At 38.3% G+C, this 21,766-nt stretch overlaps 1 protein-coding gene and 1 long non-coding RNA gene across 9 annotated transcripts in view; one reads left to right on the top strand and one right to left on the bottom strand.

The window, feature by feature from the left end:
• The window catches only part of znf536 (zinc finger protein 536), a 486,877-nt gene that overhangs the window by 22,275 nt on the left and 442,836 nt on the right, over positions 1-21,766 (bottom strand). The window lies entirely within an intron of this gene.
• Positions 1-21,766, top strand: part of LOC134293645 (uncharacterized) — a 55,106-nt gene that overhangs the window by 19,223 nt on the left and 14,117 nt on the right. The gene's annotated exons all lie outside the window — the stretch shown is intronic.

Raw genomic sequence — 21,766 nt, 5'->3', positions numbered from 1 at the left:
GTTTTTGCATGGAAGACCACTCTAAAATGTAATTCCCTTTTTAATCGATACTACCCATAATTCTTTTTCTTCTATATGTGTGAACTTGACTTGCAAAATTCTGTTGAATGTCTAGTTTGGGGCAAATGAGGGACAGAAGATAGTGTTTTCATAGGATAGCAATTATCATCCCTCTCCTTCCATTTCTCTATATAAGCTCTCCCTCTCCTCAAACATGAACAGTTTCAGACTTTGCTTTCACTTCTTGATGTGATCCAGAATGTATGGCCAAGGAATGACAGATGTCGGCAACCAGCTGCAGTGAAGCATGCTAAAGTTTCTGTCTAATCTACTTATTTCACTACCACCATATAAACCAAAACAAATGAGCACTGTTTTATATGTGTGGGACAGAGGGGGAGAAGGCTTTGATATGTAGTATAATATAAATTGCCACACATCTACACTATCTCTTAAAATCATCCATAGGATGTTATTTTTTATTTGGTTCTCTGCTTAGAAGCAAACCTTGCTGAAACCCAGGCATTGCATAATATAATGTCAGACACTTGGAGTTAAGAATCTCAGCTCAAAGGTATTATCACTTGTTGTTGTTCTCAAATTCGCTTCTCTTTGCTTCACTCACTTTGTTTCAGTCAAAGTCTACCTTGGTCATTTGGAGTGTGTGTGCGCGTGCCAGAAGGTTGGAAGGGGAAAATAAATAAATAAATAAATAAATAAGCAAATAAATTATAACATGGGACAAATATCTGAAAACCGTAGACATCTGGCGCATATGTGGTTCCCCTTAAATTTGGGGTTGAGATTATGTGGCCTTTTGTGGTGAAATAGAGAGCTATGGAAAATCCAGGGATTGTACTAACTTTTCAGGCCATACCCACCCAGTTTTTTTTTTCAAAACCAGAAGTTACTGGAAAGTCATGTGATGGATGAGTGCATTATGAAGGCCCCAAAAATTTCAAAGGAGACTTATGGTCAGTGGAGGCTCTTGGAATGGGGATGATAAAGGTCAGGGAGTTCTAGATGCTGTTGGATTCCATGTTCGATAATACCTATCCTGTAGAATCAATGATAAAATGAGAGCTACAGAATAACATCTTGAGACCAAGTTGCATACACCCAGCTTGATTGGATATAGGATATTAGATATAGGAATTTTAAGCAAACTTAAGCTTGGATGTACAGTACATCATTATGTTTTCTATATGATGTTTCATATAATGTGAGCTCCATGTTTTTAAGGACATCAGAAGGTTTGAATCAGATCCTATCAAATGGCCTCTTTCCCACAGTGAGGCTTTTTAATGGTTTTTTCCCATTCATATACATATACACCCAGATAGTATATGTCCAATATTATGTGCTGTGAAAAACCTGCATTTTCCACATTCATCGTATTTAGTAAACCTATTGTTTACTAAATATGATGAATGTCATTATCTCATATAATGTGTTGTGCCCCTGGTGGCACAGTGTGTTAAAGCGCTGAGCTACTGAACTTGCGGACCAAAAGGTCCCAGGTTCAAATCCCGGGAGCGGAGTGAGCGCCCACTGTTAGCTCCAGCTTCTGCCAACCTAGCAATTCGAAAACATGCCAATGTGAGTAGATCAATAGGTACCGCTCCGGTGGGAAGGTAACGGCGCTCCATGCAGTCATGCCGGCCACATGACCTTGGAGGTGTCTACAGACAACACTGGCTCTTCGGCTTAGAAATGGAGATGAGCACCAACCCCCAGAGTCGTTTCACGACTGGACTTAACGTCAGGGGAAACCTTTACCTTTTTTACCTAGAGCTGACCCAATACCCTACAGGTGAGGAACCTATGACCCATCATGTGTTATGAGAGTCTAACTTCTGTCAAGGCCAGTCAACACTGGCATTAATCAGGGATGATGGGAACTGGACTCCAACAGCACCTAATGAACAATCAAATCCTCTGCCTAGAAGTTAGTCCTATTGATATCAGCATGAGTTCTGAGCAGATGCATAAAATTATGCCATTAGTGTAGATTCAATTTTCTATACTTTAGAGCACATTACTGAAGGTGGATGTAATTCAAGTGTAATGTGTAATTCCATCTCTGTGTAAAGTGTTATGTATCATGCCACCCTAAAGTCCAAAAGATTTAAAAAGTGTGAATAGATTTTTATTTCATACAGAAAAGATATTGACAGAGGAAAATGCTAAATCTGATTATGTAGGTACACATGTACTTTGCTTTTCTAAAAGATCTTGAGTACAGTCCACCACAAATTAAAATGCATGTCATTTCTGTTAAAATAATCCGTACCTTGATGCTCAACTAAGTGTGTAAATCTTTTTGGATTTCATGGAACTCCTGCTTTAACATTCATCGGAGTGTGCCCAACAGCTTATAAAGAAAAGACGCTCCCTTGCATCTCCACTTGAGAGAATGCTTGAAAGGAAAAAAAACCATTCCTTATTTTGTTATGCCGGAGGGAGTCTAAAGAAAGTGAACATGGCACGGCTTCCTGGAAAGTTAAGACCCTGCTCCCTTTAAACATGTTAAGGCCACCACCTTTTGAACCTATTCTCCTTTAATCCGTGTAAAGCAAGCGGAAGGATAAGAAGCCATGTAGGGTCGCCCTCCCCCTTGCCGCCCCCAGCCGCAGTTTCAACAGCTGTGCAAAGCCCTCTTTCTGCACAATTCATAACAAAAAAAGGAAGGGAGGGAGACGTGTCAGATTCTTGCCCATGGCAGAATGGCGTGCAATCTCTGGCCCTTCAGGCTAAAAAAAAAGAGAAGAAGAAGAAGCCAAAAAGCAAAGAGGAAAATGGGTTTCTTTCCCCCTTCTCTTCCTCCGTTAAACTTCCCACAACAACCTCAGCAAAACCACATGACTTGTCTTGTACGGTCTCCCTGGTGTTTTCAGCGCTACTTTGGCAGGAAATCAGAATTACTGTTATATAAATTCCATCTGATGCCAGAGCTACCATCTGTGAGTAAAACTGTTTCACCTAGTCTGCCGGCAAAGCCCCCTCCCCCCCCACCCTCCGCCTTTGAGACAAGGGAGGAGGTGGAGGTGGGGAGGGGGGAGAAGAAGAAGAAGAAGAAGGGGCATTTTTTTGATTAATTTGCAGAATGCTTGTGATTTGCTCATATATTATTATAACTGCTCATCACCACATGACATATTCCCAGCACTCGGCACAAGATCCCGTTCGGTTTCAGCAGTTTCTTTGTATCGGCACCTGACAGACTGTGGAGCCTCTAATGACTTTCAGATGCTTACAAACAGTAATTCTATCTTCAGAATAAAATATATATATATTAAAAATAGTGGTGAGGTGGAAAGAGGAAAATCTGTAGGAACTGGGGAAAGGGGGGGGGTGGAGAGGTGAGTTAGTCTGTTTCATTTCCTTTCTCTCTATCAATGTGATTTAACTCTTGAAGGCAGCAGGGGTTGTAAGATCACAACAACAGCCTGGTATGACAACCACACAAAAAGGGGATAAAGACTGCCAGTCTCAAGATACATAGATAAATATATAAAGATATCTGGTCTCTTAAGGTATTGCTTTTATTAAAAAAGAAAAATCAATGCCCAAGGCAACTAAATGAATACTCAGGAATGCTTCCCATAAATCTACGCCTTTGGCAGGATTTTGGGTAAGAATGGTTCCAAGCTTTCATTTTATTTATTTGCCCCATTCTGATATTTCCAATAACCTTTGTATGTTTCCAGCAAATGCACCTCCTCTTGAACTGTTGGAAGATTTCCACACGCACACCCCTTCCTTTAAAGCTATGATTATGCTTTCTGAACCACTGTCTGTGTGCTTGATTGCCTGTTTTAGATTAGAGATTTTAGCAAGGAAACAAAGACTTCAGGATGCACATCAGTCGTACATATGAGAAACCACAGAAGGAATAAGCCGTAAAACGTGATGCGCCATCTGTCCACAAACAATAACCTGCATGTTCTGAAGGCTTACAAATTATTTAGTGCACAACCTCGGCAAATTATAGGACCCTTAAACAGAGCAATAGATGAGAGATGAGAACCTCTTTGATTCCCCCCTTTTTTCTGGTTTGTTCCCCTCCCCAATGCACAGACCCACACCAAGCTCATCCTCAATTGATAACTAACAGCAGAGGTATTTTCCAATAACTATTGGAGCAGGTTGATTTTCATTAACCATGTCTCCGTAGGATTTTGTGGCAAAGATTTGAACAGTGGGGTATATATTGCTTCTCTAGCCATAGCTGCTTCAAACATCATGTTAATCAAAAGATGGTTTCAGCGTAATAGCCACTTAGGAGAGAGACTTCTAAGGGTGAAATTCTACCCCCAACAAGGGTGAGCTATTGATTTCAACTTGAAACTCTAAAATAGGATTTCCTAAAGGTATTTAGAGGTTACAGAGTAAGATTTTGGTGGGCGATAAATCCTGAAATAATGATATAATATATACAATTCTTTTTTTAAAAAAAAAATCCTATCTAAGACCATAATATGAAACAATTTTGACACTTTATTTACCTGTAGCTATTAGCTTGAAATTTAATTTGATTCAAACCTGGGAGGAAATTCCTGGGAAATCTGGGGACTGGCATTCAGGCCCAGGTCTAAGTTTGATGCTGTCTTTAGTTCCACAATTCCATCCTTGTGATTTCTGCTTCAAAACTTTTCAATAATATTTAAGATTTCCCTTCTTCTGGGATAAGATGTAGATGTATTCTGTGATATACTTTTATTTTATCTTGGCCATGTATAGCACATTTGAATCTGCTTCATGGTAAAGAAAGATGGCTTCTTATGCTGCAGAGTCCTGCTTCTGCAATCAGGCAAACTCCAGATATATTGGACTACAGCTTCCATCAACCACAATAAGCATGGGAGGTATAATCCAACACATATAAAACACATGACAGTGCAATACATAACAGAGTTTACTGTTGTACAAGTAAGTATAGAATAGAACTCCTAAGTTTTTACTCAGTAATTATTCAAGTATTTTAGTACATACACGATCTGGGGGAAGTGCTAGTTGCATCTCCACTCTCTTCACCTCCCCCACAATCCATGGATTGCAATGGATCTACAATAGAGATTCTCCATTATCCATAAATATACTTCATGAGTTGGAAACTTCAAAAATTAAGGTTCAACTAATAAGGAGAGCCTTCACAGATAACAGAGGCTTCAAACTGTCATCTCCAAAAATATCAAGTTGATGGAACTGGGACTAAAGGGGTCATGGCTAGATTGGATACTAAGTGCATGTACTTTATTTGCTTTGGTCATGCTTTAATGGCTCAAAGGAGATTTAGTGACTAGGATGAAGTTCCCTATTGGGTCAGATCCATAGACAGAATGGCTTGGCTTGTCTAAAGAAAGTGCTCTACCTAATTTTGAGGAACCGCAACCCAATCTTGCTCTTTCCTTAGCCTTATTGTGTGCTCCTAAATCTGAACAATTTAACAAATTCATTTCTGCATTAACAAATTAATTTGTAAATATTTTTCTGAGGAATTAGAATAATTAAGAAAAACAAGTGAGTTTGACAAATATTTACGATGGAGATACTACTTCAAAGTTATATCTTTTGTGAACAAACTGATGGAAGAAGATCTTTGTCAGATAATACCAAAGTCCTGTCAAGTCCAGCATCCTGCTTCCTGAAGTGGTCAAACTGTCAAATGATTCCAGGAATCTTCTAGGTGGAGCTTGAAAGTAATAGCTCTCTTTTACTTTTGTTTCCCACCAATTGACATGTAGTAGCATGCTACCATCACACCTAGAAATACCTTACAGAAACTCCATGAGTTTATCTGTGTTGACTCACAAACAACATACTCACATAACAGCTTTCTTACTTTGGAATATGCTGAAATTGTCCAAATTACCAGTTTAGAAAAGCTATAAGCACATCAAGAAATCAGAAGTAATTGGGCTTTGTTGATTGATTTCGCCTTGTATCTCAGGTGATTCTGGGTTTGTACACAAAAGCAGGGCATCGAGTAAAAATGTGTCATTACAATGTAGAATAAAAAAGTTACTTGTTGGATTAGAAATTCCCAAATCCCCCAGCCAGCATTGTGGCAATGTTGGCTTATGAATTCTGGTTGTTCTAGTCCCAAAGTAATTTCAATCCTCTACATGGAAGCACCCACCTTCCTTAAAATAATACTCTGATTTTGGACATTATCTGCACTGAACTGGATTATATGGCAATGTAGATTCATAAAATCCAGTTCAATCTGCATTATATGAGTCTACACTGACCATTATAATCCAGTCCAAACTGCATTGTAGATGGGCCCCTAGACATTTTTCCTTCATTAGTTAAAGTAGGAATAAAGGTGTTGTTCCCCAGATGGGGGATTTATGTCCATTGTTGCCATAACAGAGAATCAGATAGGAATCAGGCAATGTCTATATAGTATGGCACATTGTTAAAGATTTTTTTTCTTTTAAGGGGTGTGTTTATCTCATTCAGCTTGTATTTCCAACATCTGGATGTGGCGTACTGAAATGGTCTGAATTGCAAATTTTATCCTCTCTGATTTTTATATATATATATTCTTATAGTGTTATAGTGTATGTGTGCCATTTTGCCCATGTATTACACTTCCTTTTTAAAAGGAGAGAAAGTAGAAGAGCCTTTTTATTCTGAGATGTCTTAGAATTAAACAAAAACTCCTCCTCTCCATGCTTTTCACCATTTTTGTTAATGAATAAGTGTGCCCCTATTTCCATGATATGCAGACATTGACAGTAAATAGTCCTTTTCTAATTGAACTGATACACTGAAAGAGAACGTGCCCTTGAATTTACACTGAAAGAGAGACAGTGATTATTTATAATAAGGGATGTACTAGTGCCGTCCCATTGATAAAGCAAGGAATTTATCACGTTAAGGTAAATAGTGCCCAATAATAAAATAAAGTCTATATTAAAGGACAAATGTTTGTTGTTGTTTCTTAAACAGTGTCAGATGCACAGCAAAAGAGATGTCTTGTTGATGGCATGTCATGTAATGTGTAATAAGAGGGAGGGATGAGAGAGTGTGTGTGCATGTGTGCATGTGGTTGCTGCTGTCAATATATCAAAGTTTCCTCATACTGACCATCTTCATCCAAAACTGTATGTCAGATTGCTTTTAATTTATATCTGAGATTAATTTCATCTGCAATGCTTTCAGCCCAAGGTCCCTGTTTTGGTAGCGCTTGGAAAGAATTGCTGGATTTGCAAAATAGCAAGGATGCATGTACATTAATAAATGGCCTGCGTGTTTAATCAGACTTGAATCCTTTCTTTCAAATTGCACACGGACACACACACACAATCTCCCTGCGCTTCCTTTGCTCCCGATATTAGAGCTTAGCTATCTCCTTGCTGAAGGACCTATTTGTCTACTTTAAGTGAAATCACTCAATTCTCAAAAGTCAGTGGAGGACTTTGGAAGGGGGAGGGCTCGGAGAGGCCACTCCAAATAAGTTCCATTAATCAAAAGACACAGTCTAATGTAACTAATATTTTACAATTAGAGAAGACAAGATGGAACTAAAAGCCATCTATCTCTCTTACACCACATGATCATCGATTCATAATCAGAAGACTGAGAGTCGCACAAAGATGCATTTACAGGAGTTGGGGGGAAAGGGAGGGAGGAGGGGGAATTGGTCTGAGCTGGAGATAATGAACAGGATGAGAAGGAGCAGCGCTGAAGGCTGGGGAAAGATGACAGAGTGGCTCAATGGTGACGGATGACACCAAGATGAGTACTGATACCTGACAGGCAGCAAATGATGACTGGGATTCTTTCCCACCATTATGATACTCAATTATCTTGGTAAGGGCTAAAAGAGAAAGGTGGGGGTAAGAGGAGGAGGAGGAGGAGGAGGAGGAGGAGGAGGAAGGACTCCAAGTGGCTCAGCCCATCCGTTTATTTATGAAGCTTGGAGAGGAGATGGTTTGATCATGCCAGGGCAACGGGTGGGAAGACTGCTCTTTTCCCATTGGATCCATGGCGCAATGTGGTCGTTTTGGGGGTCACCCCACTCTCGGGCAGAAGGAGAAAGGGGGGAAACCAAGGCCTTGCCTATCACTTTTGTAAGATTTCAAGGGAAAGGGATTCTTTCTCTTTCACTGCCACCTTCAGGATAAAGGCAAGATTTTAAAAAGAAGTTTTGTAAAAAAAAAAAAAAAAAAGGACGTGACACGTTAATATCCATGTACGTATTCACATACAAACCCCAAAATAATCTTTGCATATTTTACCACCCAGAACTACATTGTTGAAATTAGTCAAGACTGGAAACTGGGAGAGAAAGAAGGGGATGAGCCTCTTAAAAAGAAAGAAAGAGATTTGCTTGTTGACTCAGGGAATTATTAATAAAAAGGTAAAAAAGTTATAAGGAGTTGTGGAAGTTGCCAAAGGCTGCCACCGTTCTTCCAAAGGACAAGGGGCTTGTACTACATTTTTTATTTTAATCCAGATAACACAGTGTTCTAATCAGAAGTTTAGAATGAGATTCCTAGAGCGCCTTCTATCCCTTTAATTGCACGGCACTGCAAATGGCTCAGGAAAGCAGATAAATGTCTGGACTGAGCCAATTTTCACCAGTTTCAATACGAGTATGATTTTTCTTTTTAAAGGTAATGTTTCCAATCCTGCATAGTTATTTTTCACTCAGTTATAGTGAGGTAATTATACTAAACCCCATTTTGAAATATATGCATTAGCTAGCGGGTACCTGATTCAAAATAAAATGAAACAACGTTGTATTCTGTAAGCAGTGGCTAAAATGGCTTTCTAGGAAAACTGAAACTCATGTGCTGTTTCAAAGACGAGAACAGATAAGTTCTGTATATTTTAGTTTACCGTGTAAGTCAGTGGGTGTGTCCCAATTTGCTTCATTGCTAACTTCCTGCGATTCTTTTTTATTATTCATATTCATAATATATTTATTTGGTGTAAAACTTTCTATTATTTTTCACAGCTATCTTGTAAGGTACATCTCTATTATTCCCCCTTTGCATAAAAGGAACTTAGTTGTAATTATCTTTGTATCCATCTCTGCTTATACACACTCCATAATGGGATTTGGGGTCTTTGGGTATTACAGGAGTAATAACTGTATTAATGCAAAGTGTTGCCAGAATTACTACTAGAATTCAGTGAGTAACATGGATAGAAAGATTATTTGAAAAAAATAATAATGGTCAAGGACATGTTTAGTGTCAAGAAATGAGGAGAAACCTGGACTAAGGAGCACCTTCACAGTTCAGGACTTATTCTCCGCAAAATTTGTGTCCAAGGTGTTTTTGTTTAGAGGCAACTGCATAGAAAATAGTATTTGACTTTTTTGTCTTCCAGTGGGAGGAAAAATTATTAAAATTATTCATTTATTTCCCTTTGAGAATGAAATTAGTGAAGAATTATACCCCTTATAACACGTTGTATAATAACTGGCCAAAATTTGAAAATTTCTTCATATTTGGAGCAGAAATCTGATGTTAAAAGAGATACATTTGAAAGAAACTGAAACAGGAATGGCCATGATCCCATGGGATCAAACTTCTTGACATGCCATTCCATGTTGATGATACTTTCTATGAGCTTATATGGCAGACAGGAACAAAATGCTCCTCCTCCTCCTCCATTTTGGAAACTGCTGCACCTATTGTAATTAGCCAAGGCAAATGAAGAACAATTATTATTGTATAGTAATTAATAAAGCTTTTCATAGAAAATCTCTAGTTCTATTTTAAAAAATCTTCAGAGGTGGAAGAAAGCAAAAGTGGCAGATTTCCCCATCCCTAATTATTGCAGAGAATGCAAACAGATATTAAAAGGAAAAAATACATGCCGACTAAGGGCAGACATGTACAGACAGGGTCACGCCAGTTCAAGAATAGGGTGGAAATCAATAAATTGTATTAAGCTAAATATATTTGTGATTGTCTGCATCAGTAAATGATATGCTACCTTAAACCTTTTGAGTGGTGTAGTGGTCTTAATAGGCACTTAGGGAATATGCTGGTTCTAATTGGCAATACTGACGTGAATGGGACATGAAAAAAGATTATGACATATGTCTAGGTGGTTTTATAGATATTGTTTGATGGACAAAGAATATTTCCAGGTGGTTGTTAAAATATATTACTTGATGTATGGTAGATTTTATGAAGCCGCTCTTTAAATTAGTACCACTTTTGTTCATAATTTGGTACAATACATTTTTTTGTTCCTCACTTACTACTTCAACAACAACCCACCCACCCACATACACACACATATAAAGCACAATAGTTACTATAATTACTGCACATGCCTGTTGTCCCTATCATTAAATGTAATGGGTTGAAGCATTTAAGTGTTTGGAAAATCTCGGAGAGTACACTCATTCAGAATAAAAAAAGTAATTTGAAACAAATTTTCCATAGCTGATAAATTGTCAGCCCACTGGAATTCATTCTACTGTATTATCTTTTATCCATTTCAACTTTCAAATTAAAGAAGTTTAAGTATTGATTATTTCATGGGAATAACCACTTTCATTATAGTCTTTAGAGAAGGTCTTGTTCCTAGAGTCCAACAGATTTCCTTATTTTTGTGACGGAGAAGCAGACCTTCTCCACTGTGGCCTCTACTTTTAGAGAGGTCCTCTCTAGTACTCAGGAGAAACCTGCTATAGTGTTCACGAGGCACATGAAAAACCCACTTCCTGATCCAGGCTTTTAAAATAAAATTGTAACTGCTGTTTTTAATCATTTTTATCATTGTGGTTTTAGAATACTACTTACTGCTACTCCTGCTACTGCTACTACTAGCTAATACATATTTGTATTAATGTATGATAATATTCAACAGCCCTTATACATATGTGCTAGCATTTTATGTTGAAAATAAGGACATATTTCAAGAAACACAGGCCTGAAACAGGAAGATCTGCTGCTAAATACCCCGAAGGGGGTATTCTCTATTGTGGGCCTCTCTATTGTGGCACTTGTTCTGTGCCCAATGTTAGGTTTGCGCCACAAGTTACTTTCTCGGGTTCTCCATCCTCCTCTTCCCTTAGTTCCTGTTGACACTGTTTGGCCACAGCTTTCCCTCAGTCTGGCCAGCACCTCTGCCTTTTCTAGGCAGCCTACATGATTGTGCAACATGCTTTTGTGAGAACTGTTTGTGGTTGGGAAATACTATTATGTATTCACAGCACAAAATGACCTTGATACATTTTGGTTCATATAGAGTTTGGTCTTATTCATTCTCTAGGACTGTTTTGAATGTACGCTATTTATCTGGCACTATCTTTTGAGTGCATTTGTCTATATCCGCTTTTTCCCGCTCCACTCATCATGGAATCCCAACACCCAAGCAAAATTCTTGGTCTTCATTCCATTATACTATATAACAAAATTTGTAATAATTTATGTTCCTGGGTTGAAAGTGTTATTTCCTGTTTAATTGTTCAGTACCTACTTTGAAAGTAGTTTTTCTATTCAAGAAACTTTGTTTTTGTGGCTGCCACAAACTAGGTTGAATTGGTTGAGACTCAGTGATGAGATATTCATTGAAAAACTAGAGCAAAATGTGCTGCAGAAAGTCCCTCCCGCAGAAACAAAGTTTCTGCAGTTTAATAGACTTTTTCCATGTTTTTATAATAGAACCAATTAGGAAATGACATTTATAACCCAGAAACGAAAATCATGTTACATAGTGTTATAGAGGGACAAATCACAATTGTCCTCAACTATACCACTGGTAGGCTATTGCTTGTGCCATAACAACAGGCAGCTCCCTATCTTCTACAAGGTCAGACTTCTTGTCCATCTAGCCATGTGCTGTACAGTTTGACTGTCAGTCTTAGGAAAAGGCCTTCCGCATATTCTCCTCCTACCAGTGCCTTTTCATCAGCAATGTAATGACCTGAACATGGGAGGCCTCCTTCTATAGGCAAAGAAGCACTTGCCTCTCAGCTTTGGGCCCTCTTCATGGCCAGTATCCAGCTATGCATTCCACTAATGTGACTGATATAGCATACATAGACAGCATATTCTATACACAGTTATGCCTTGGACACGCAAGAACACATTTGCCTACCCATGGATTTCCACAAATGCATTGTCCGACCATCTGCCCAATAGTAACAGATTGCATTGAGACCTATCTATTGACAGATCAGTATGTTTCATTTTTACTTGTTTTATTACAGTGCCTTAACTTCATTACTTATATTTTCCTTAAGTACTGGAATTTGTCTCGATGGGACTTTTCCCCTTAAAGATGATACACAAATCACCAACACAAACACCTGCACATGTATAAAATTATACACATATACATTAAGTCAAAATACCCTATACTGACTCTGAATTCTGCGAAACAGGGATGAGGGAGTCGGTATCCACATAGTGACAACTAGCATTAATCAAATAATGACAAAACATCTCCAAAAGACAAAAAAATAATATGACAAAATGCAGGCAACAATGGAGTTATGATAAATCACAAGATTTGGAGTATAAGCTCTTGTAATATTACACATCTTTTGTGTTAAATGTTTCCATTTATTTGCTGAATTATAAAGCAGTTCCTCTCACTTCAAAGCATAAGTGTACCGAGATTTTAGGAACCTTCTCAGTCACAGATAGGATTCCAATAGACAACTGAGATCTACCAAGTGGTAACCTATCACTATATGCGTTGCAATTACTCGTCTGTGTCTCTTGGCTGTTTTATCCCAAGCAGTGTACAATGTGACATCTTTTAAAAACATGTGGTCAAATATATGGTTAGCAGTAATTTTTGACCACCCAGAGTTGTATCATAATATATCACTAGTACAGAAACTGGTAGTTCTGGCAAATTTTAGAGATAAAATTGGTAGTACTTGCTGTTTTCTGGAATACATGGATTTAATCCAGGGCTAATATATGGAAATATTTTGAGCAAAGCATCTCCAAATGTGTATTATCAGCTCTACATATAACATTCACATAGTTCTTTTTTTAAAAAAAAAACACACACACTCAGACTTTGAGGACAAAATTACGTTTTTAAAAATCCAAACAGAGCAAAATATAGTATTGCTATCATTATAAAAATTATTTCATTTTAATAATGCATTTCTAAAACAGAAATGGCCAATGGCAGGTTTGAAATAGTTTATCAGCCAATTCTCTCACATCAGTTCATTGAAAACCCATTTACCTGAATGCAAGATGAATTATACCCAGCAATGCAAAATCTTATTCAAAGCAATCCAGTTGCCCATCTCCTCAGCAAAACAATTGCCATTTTTTTCCTGCCTGATCCAGCAGCCAGTTACGGTGCTGTTCTTGGATTTAAGTCTATTTTACCACAGTCTTCAGAAGGCTGAGATATGAGTTTGGTTACAAAGCATATATGTGATAAGCAGGAGAATAAATCCTTTACAAGACCATAAGCAATTTTTTTCAGTTTTTATACTTTCTTTTCAGAATTAATGTTTATATAAACTTTAGCTAAAGAAATATACAATTGAGAAGTCACTACTTTTACTGGCATTTTGTGAAGTGTTGATAAGAATGCCACCATATAAATATATACATGTTCTTCTCAAACCATTAACTTTTAATCTTCCAATCCTAGAAAGGAGGTTACTTGGAAATGTAAAATTTTGAAACCACATGATTTGGTAATTGTGATTTTTTTTTCTTTTATAAAGCACACACTCATTCAAAATGCAGGATCTGTTCAATATCAAACTGAATGTCAGTTGTAGCAATTTTGAAATTAACAAATAACTGAAATCCACTGGAGTTTTTTTGCTGTTCTTTACACAGCATTTATCACAAAGTGTGTAGTCCTTGATGGTTTTGCTATACCAACATTTAATATAGCATGGAGTTACAAAGCTAACATGGGCAACATCATGAATCCTGTGTCAAAAGTATCAATTTTAATGACATATTAGTTATCTGATTTGTAAGCTGGTTGTAAATAAGTATTAATAGATGAAAGTAATAATTCTGGTATTTAACATGTGCTTATCCTCACCAATGCACTAAGGAACCACTAATAATTTTAATACAAATTAGGTAGGGATGATCTTCCAAATGAAACCATAATAAAATGCACTGTTACAGATAGAGCTCTAACTACATAATATAAAAAGAATCCAAAATAATTATTTGGCCAAATATTAAACCTAAAAATCTATCAAACGTTTCATTAAGATGCAGATTACTTTGAGCTTATTACCCATTCATATAGCATCTGACCAAAAAAGGATCCTCCTTTTCCTCCATAATTTGATCTTAAACTGAAACCATTGTTTAAAGGCTAAAACTCATAATCTGCCTAACACTGAACTCCTAACTAATGATATGCTTTCACATTTCTGCAAATGAGTTTGTACATTAAAATAACAAACCAAAGAATATTTGGGGGGGGGGGGGGGGGAGAGAGGACCGAATGCTGTAAAAGTGGTCTTCGGTGCCACCTCGAGGATTTAGCGCAGCATCGCAGGTTTTGCCACATGGAGGAAAATTAAATACAGCTGAATAATTGAACGAGAGGGCAAGTTCAAACAGGGGTCACCATCTGCCTGACTAGAACTCTTGGCAGATTTCAGCAAAGCCTCACGCGCATCATAAACATGCTTGCAGATATCATATCACACAGGGCCCTAAAAATAAAAAAAGAAGATCATTCCTACGACATCCTTGAGCTAATTACATGTGTTCTCGCATATTGTCATGGATACAAAAAATTAAGGAAGGTCAAAAGATTCTGTAACTATTCGGCATCCTATCGGTGCAACACGAAGGCAGACACTATCACCAATGCCCAGAGACTTGATGTAACATTGTGTTTCAAAGGGGCCCACCTTACAGCAATTACAGGTTCAGTACATGGATTCTTATTCAAGGTTTTTTTAAAGATCAGACTCCAACATAAATGACTATGAGAACTCAGCAAAAGGAATGCTTGCAAGTTTTGCTACTGATGCCAAAGGGAGGGTAAAATTTCAAAAGTGCCAAAGCAGTCTTTGCAAACCTCCGAGGTGATAGGTAAACCCCCTTGGCATTTCTGCTAGAGGGGTCCCTTGGTTCCTTCTTTTCTTAAAAGAAAAACCAGTTGTGTTTAATATCTACATGAAACGGCTGCATCAAGCCATCTGCAGAGGTGGATTGTTGTGTCACCAGTATCACGATGAAACTCAGCTCTATTTCTCCTTTTCATCAAACTGAGGTGAGGCAGATAATGAGTGTGTGCACACAGTAACAGGCCAAAGGGGGACAGAACATAAACCAATGAAAATGACAAAGAAACAGATAATAATAATAATAATAATAATAATAATAATAATAATAATAATTCTGGAACACAACACACCAGACATCACAGTTGTGGAAAAGAAAAAGGTTTGGATCATTGATGTCGCCATCCCAGGTGACAGTCGCAGTGACAAAAAACAACAGGAAAAACTCAGCTGCTATCAGGACCTCAAGATTGAACTTCAAAGACTCTGGCAGAAACCAGTGCAGGTGGTCCTGGTGGTGATCGGCACACTGGGTGCCGTGCCAAAAGATCTCAACCGGCATTTGGAAACAATAGACATTGACAAAATCACAATCTGCCAACTGCAAAAGGCCACCCTACTGGAATCTGCACTCATCTTCCGAAAATACATCACACAGTCCTAGACACTTGGGAAGTGTTCGACTTGTGATTTTGTGATATGAAATCCAGCATGTCTATCTTGTTTGCTGTGTCATAATAAAATAATAATAATAATAATTATTATTATTATTATTTTATTTTTATTCCCCACCTCCATCTCCCCGAAGGGACTCGGGGCGGCTTACATGGGGCAAATAATAACAAACATTGTAAAAATGCATCGAAGTAAAATAAATCAATAAAACATATCAATAAAACATGGGTTGGATAAAAACATGAAAAATGCATTAAAATGACTGGGCCATAAAATGCATACAGTGAGGAATGTAAACTAAAAGAAGTAGGTAACCCGAGACTGTTATCATTGGTAAGGGGCTAAGGATGAGGTAAACATGGGAACTATTTCCAACTGAAGGAATAGAATAAAGTGCAACAGATATATTATTGATCACCAGGACGAGCCCTAACATGAGGGCGAGGATCATTCACCAAAGGCCCGTTGGAAGAGCCAAGTTTTTAGGGACTTCCTAAAGATTGGAAGGGTAGGGGCTTGCCTAATCTCCCTAGGGAGTGAATTCCAGAGCCGGGGGGCCACCATGGAGGAGGCCCTCTCCCTCGTCCCCACCCACCATGATTGTGAAGGTGGTGGGAGCGAGAGGAGGGCCTCCCCCGATGATCGAAGAGACCATAGGAGAAAACCTTTGCTGACTGAGGATATAGTGAATTCTCCTCTGTAAAAGATATTTAAGCAGATGGTAATCTCTCTGGAATTTTAGTTACCTTCTGTATTGTAAGTCCTACATTAATCAGGACGTTGGACTAGATATCCTTCCAGATCCATGGCTCAATTATTTAATGAAGACAAGAAGAAATCAGGTTTAGTAGGGTTGGCCTGCTCAGTTAACTGTAGACTGTTTCAGTGATATATCAAGAGGATCAGATTTGTAGTATGTATATGCTCTTATAGATAGGAAGAATATTTTCAATTACTCATTGCTGGTTAACAATGGGGGTTCTCAACAATGAGGAAACACCACCAGGAAAAGAGTAGACTCTGAAAGAAGAAAGGTATATTAAAAATTATCAGGTCTGCCTGAAAAAACTTGGGATAATATATAACAGAAATATGTCCTAGGATGGTTTGTAGAAATTTTGTAAAGAAATTCTACTTTGCTATGTTCTACTCCATTCTGTTCAACTGGCACTGGGTGGCATGGAATGATCTTACAGCCATACAGTTTTATAATTATGCAATAGCAGATCTGCTACTTTTCCAAGAAACAGAACAAGTCCCTTCCCTTAGAAATACAGTAGAGTCTCACTTATCCAACATAAACGGGCCGGCAGAATGTTGGATAAGCGAATATGTTGGATAATAAGGAGGGGTTAAGGAAAAGCCTATTAAATATCAAATTCGGTTTTGATTTTAGAAATTAAGCACCAAAACATCATGTTATACAACAAATTTGACAGAAAAAGTAGTTCAATAGGCAGTAATGCTACATAGTAATTACTGTATTTACGAATTTAGCACCAAAATATCACAATGTATTGAAAACATTGACTCCAAAAATGCATTGGATAACCCAGAACGTTGGATAAGCGAATGTTGGATAAGTGAGACTCTACTGTATATTGAAATACACTGGAATGGATGAATGGATATTAAAACCTAGGCTAAGATGATTGGCCCCAAAAATAATGTGAGTTTACCAACCTTTTTCCCATAGTGACTTTAACAGAATGATGGTGTTTGGAAATTAAGTTTTCCACAATCTTCCACCAGCAGCAGGCAAATTATTTGCTCTTAGACTTCTGTCCACAGCCCTCATGCCATGGACAGACCAGTCTTTAGTATTTGCGAAGGCCTGATAAACACACGGCTCAATCCTTTTTCACTTGTCCCGACCAATGGAAGGAACTGGTCCTTGCTTTGTGAATAAGTGAAAAGTTGTAAAAAGGAAACTCTACAATTTGACCATCGCTGAAGGAGTGAGGTTCGACCAGGGCCCAATTTGACAACAGTCTTTTTTATTCTGCCCTCCAAAGTCAGAGAGCTGAATGACTTTCTCTCTATGGATGCTAGGATTTGAAGTTCTACTGCCATCAATGTTGGCTTGACCAAAGATCATGATATATCCATCACTCCTCATACGCCATTTATTTCTTTGTGCTTGTGTCTTGTGCGGAAGGGGTGGTAGTGGATGTTTCACATGTACCTGAATGAAGTGTATACATGAAATAATAATACAGGGTATTTCAAAAAGATGGAGCTAATGAGAAATACCTACATCTCTGCAACCACACACCACCCATGATTGAAATTCAAACAATTTGAAAGTGTGGGACTAGAGTACACAGTGCACATGCGGACTCACTTAATATCCTTCTGTGCAGATAATGCTGATTGTGTGGGGAAAAGCTCACAGGTGAATTACACTATGTAACAAAATTTGAAAAAAAATCTACTCCTGGTTTGAAAGTGTTATTCCTGTTTAATTGTGTGGTCCTTACTTCAAAAATTGTTGTTATCCTCCAGAAACTTTGTTTTTGTGGCTACCACAATTTATATTGAATTGGCTGAGACTTTATTAGATATTCATTGAAAAACTAGAGTAAAATGTGTTGCAGAATGTCCCACAAAAAACAAAGTTTCAGCAGTTTAATAAACTTTTCCCATATTTTTATGATAGAACCAATTAGGAAATGACATTTATAACCCAGGAACAAAAATCATGTTATATAGTGTTGTGTTTAATAAGTCCCAAACTGCTAAGATTCTTGTCCATCTGGGATTCTTCCCTTTAGGTAAAGGTAAAGGTTTTCCCCTGACATTAAGTCTAGTCATGTCCAACTCTGAGGGTTGGTGCTCATCTCCATTTCTAAGCCAAAGAGCTGGCATTGTCCATAGACATCTCCAAGGTCATGTGGCCGGCATGACTGCATGGAGTGCCGTTACCTTCCCGCTGAAGTAGTACCTATTGATCTACTCACATTTGCGTGTTTTCGAACTGCTAGGTTGGCAGAAGCTGGGGCTAACAGCGGGAGCTTACCAGGATCTGAACCACCAATCTTTTGGTCAGCAAATTCAGCAGTTTAGCGGTTTAATCTGCTGCACCACTGGGGGCTCTAGGATTTCTCAATATATAAACAACATATTCTTCACTCATTTTAAAAATCATCTTTCCAGCACTAAAGCTGTAGTACAATGTCATCGTACCAAGGTATGTCTGAAGCTATCAGAATCAGTGCTGAAACATCCTTGCTGAAATCTGGAATCTACTTTGGTAGCTCTCCAAATGGTGCAGAAGGATGCTAAAGAGCCTTCCAACACCAGAAAAGCCCTAGTAGGTATTGCCATTACCACTGGCAGAATTTTGGTGGTTCCACCGGCCACAGCATCACAGTTTTTTGTCAGTAGCACTCAACCGGAGACATCAAGAATGGCAGAAACAATCTTAAGGACAAAATATGGCATGCAAGCCATATATTGCCCATTCCATGCAAACAAAGAACAATAACATTAAAACAAGCAACAATAAAAATGGTAAGTTAAAATAGGAGACCTTTATGTCTAAATGTAGGCATTTAGAAAATGTTTCAGCCAATTTTCAGCCCCTTGGGAGTACTGGGTTTCAGTGATGTTTGGGTTTTTTCCTCTCATCTTCCCGCAACAAGATTAAACCTTATTTTTTTATTAAGATATGTTGAGCAGGCACCATCAGCATTGATTTACAGCTCACCACAGGACACTGTACTGCAAGGACACCAACTTAAGTATGTTGATTCGAAGGTGACCATAATATGCAACCTAAAGTTTTATTAAAAGAGAATATGTTGAATTTGTCTAGCCCTAGTAACTTTGGCAGAATGTCAGTGAACATTTGTAAACACGGCAAGGTAATAACCAGCCTCTCACAAGAGAGCTGGACACTTCCTTAGGGAAATCCATCATTCCTGTCTGCAAGTATAGAATTCCCAGGACTACATAGATGCAAGTTCAAAGCATAATATTTATTGATGCCATCAGCTGGATCTAATTCCAACATTAGTGCAAATAACCCAGTGGCCTTTTTCCAGCGCCTCAGGAAAACAGACACACACACACGAAAACATGCTATTTTATATCATTCTCAAGTCAGTGGAACTCTGGGTATTCTTGCAGATGCAATTAGATTCTTTGCTCCCTAATTTCTGTTTTACTGGTTTTCTAAAGGCTTTGTACAAACACTTGGGAATGGTTTTATTTATTCAATTTACAGTTGGTTTATGGTTAGAAAGGTCTCGCAGGGCCACTGCGGTGGTTGTTAGTTTGAACTTTTTGTGTGTGTGTCAGGAGCAACATGAAAAACTGCAAGTTGCTTCTGGTATGAGAGAATTGGCTGTCTGCAAGGATATTGCCCAGGGGATGCCTGGATGTTTTGATGTTTTACCATCCTTGTGGGAGGCTTCTCTCATGTCCCCGCATGGAGCTGGAGCAGATAGAGGGAGCTCATCCACGTTCTCCCTGGGTTGGATTCAAACCTGGCAGCCTTCAGGTCAGTAACCCAACTTTCAAGGCACAAGGCTTTAATCCACTATGCCACCGGGGGCTCCATAAATTTGGTAAGGCAACTGAGGTTCTTGAATCTTTATTGAATATTTTACCTCTGAAACTACCTCTCCCATGTGAAGTTTTCTGCATTTTGGCCCAGAGCCATGTTTTAGCCTCCTGTTTTTAACATTTTATATTGTTTGCTGACTTTGATAACTGTTTTACTGATGTTGAAGTTTTATTGATGCGATTTTGTTCTATTGTCTTACTACTGTTATTGTATTGTTGTGTCGGGCATGGCCCCATATAAGCTGCTCTGAGTCCCTTCGGGGAGATGGGGCGGGGTATAAAAATAAAGTTGTTATTATTATTATTATTATTATTATTATTATTATTATTATTATTATTATTTCTTCTTATTTTATCTTTCTTATATGGTGTTCAACTGTCTTTAAAAGATGGTCTCAATATTTAACTCTGACTGGACTTGAATACAGCTCCGACTGGATGTTCTATTTTGTAGACCTTCTGGCTTTCCTCTCTCTTCACCTTTCAGTCACAAAAAGGCTGACTCTTCCAAGAACCAGAAGTGCCTTGTCTGAGGCTCCGTCTCTGAGGGGATTCTTAAAGGGGCAGGGTGATAGAGCTTCAATTGCAAAGAGGCTGTCTACACTTATCCCCCAGAAACTGTACATAAATATTAATCTCTCTAACTAAAAAGGGCTTAAGTAGGGGTAAACAGTGAGGGTCTTCATGGGGCACAACAGGGGGAAAAGGTTGGCTCATTCCAAAATTGTATTTGCAATTATGGCTGAGATTTTGCACCAGAAGACAAAGCTACCGTGATGGAGCTTGGTTGGTGTATCTATGTTTCCATATGTCTTCCTTCATATGTCTTCCACTCCACAAAAAATCCTACATTTCCAACAACACAGCCCACCAGCAGAAGGATATCAGAGGTGCTGGAGACCACAGCAATGAGTGATCATCCCTCAAGCCTTCCCAGAAAGTACAGTGTTTTTGCAACTATAGTAGGGTTCCCATAGTTGTCCCCAATGTTACCTATTACAAAAGTCCCTTGCTCCTAGGATATGATTGCGGACATTATTGGGCGCTTCCTTGCTTTCCAGAGCTTTGGAAATCCTTCAGAGATAGAGAGTACTGCTGAAAATCCAAGTTGAAGGGACACTTTTAGAATCCAAATTCCAAAGTTTTTGATGTCATAAGTACAGTGAACAGGATGACAGCCTTATGGAACTGTTTACACTCAATGAGCTGAGAAGATGTGGGTTCATGTCCATTGATTCTACACCATATTAACATGCTATGTCCAGAACCTCTGACTAGTCCACAAGTATATACAGAAAGTACTTCATGTGCAGTAATTCTCTCAGTGGGACTTGTCCCTTCATCTTAACAGCTTTACAGTTAATCGCCATATTATTCTTTGATGACATAAAGCAACATTAATAATAGCAATAGTAGTAGCAGTACAATCACTTCTTTTACAAGTATCATTAAGATAAGCAGTAGTGTGTCTCCTACAATATACTTCACTTATCTGATTCAGTATTATATTCTTTT

Source organism: Anolis carolinensis, unplaced genomic scaffold (assembly GCF_035594765.1).
Source record: "Anolis carolinensis isolate JA03-04 unplaced genomic scaffold, rAnoCar3.1.pri scaffold_9, whole genome shotgun sequence".
In the NCBI taxonomy this organism is placed as follows: domain Eukaryota; kingdom Metazoa; phylum Chordata; class Lepidosauria; order Squamata; family Dactyloidae; genus Anolis; species Anolis carolinensis.
The sequence above is the reverse complement of the archived record's forward strand: the minus strand, read 5'-3'. Positions and strand labels throughout refer to the sequence as shown.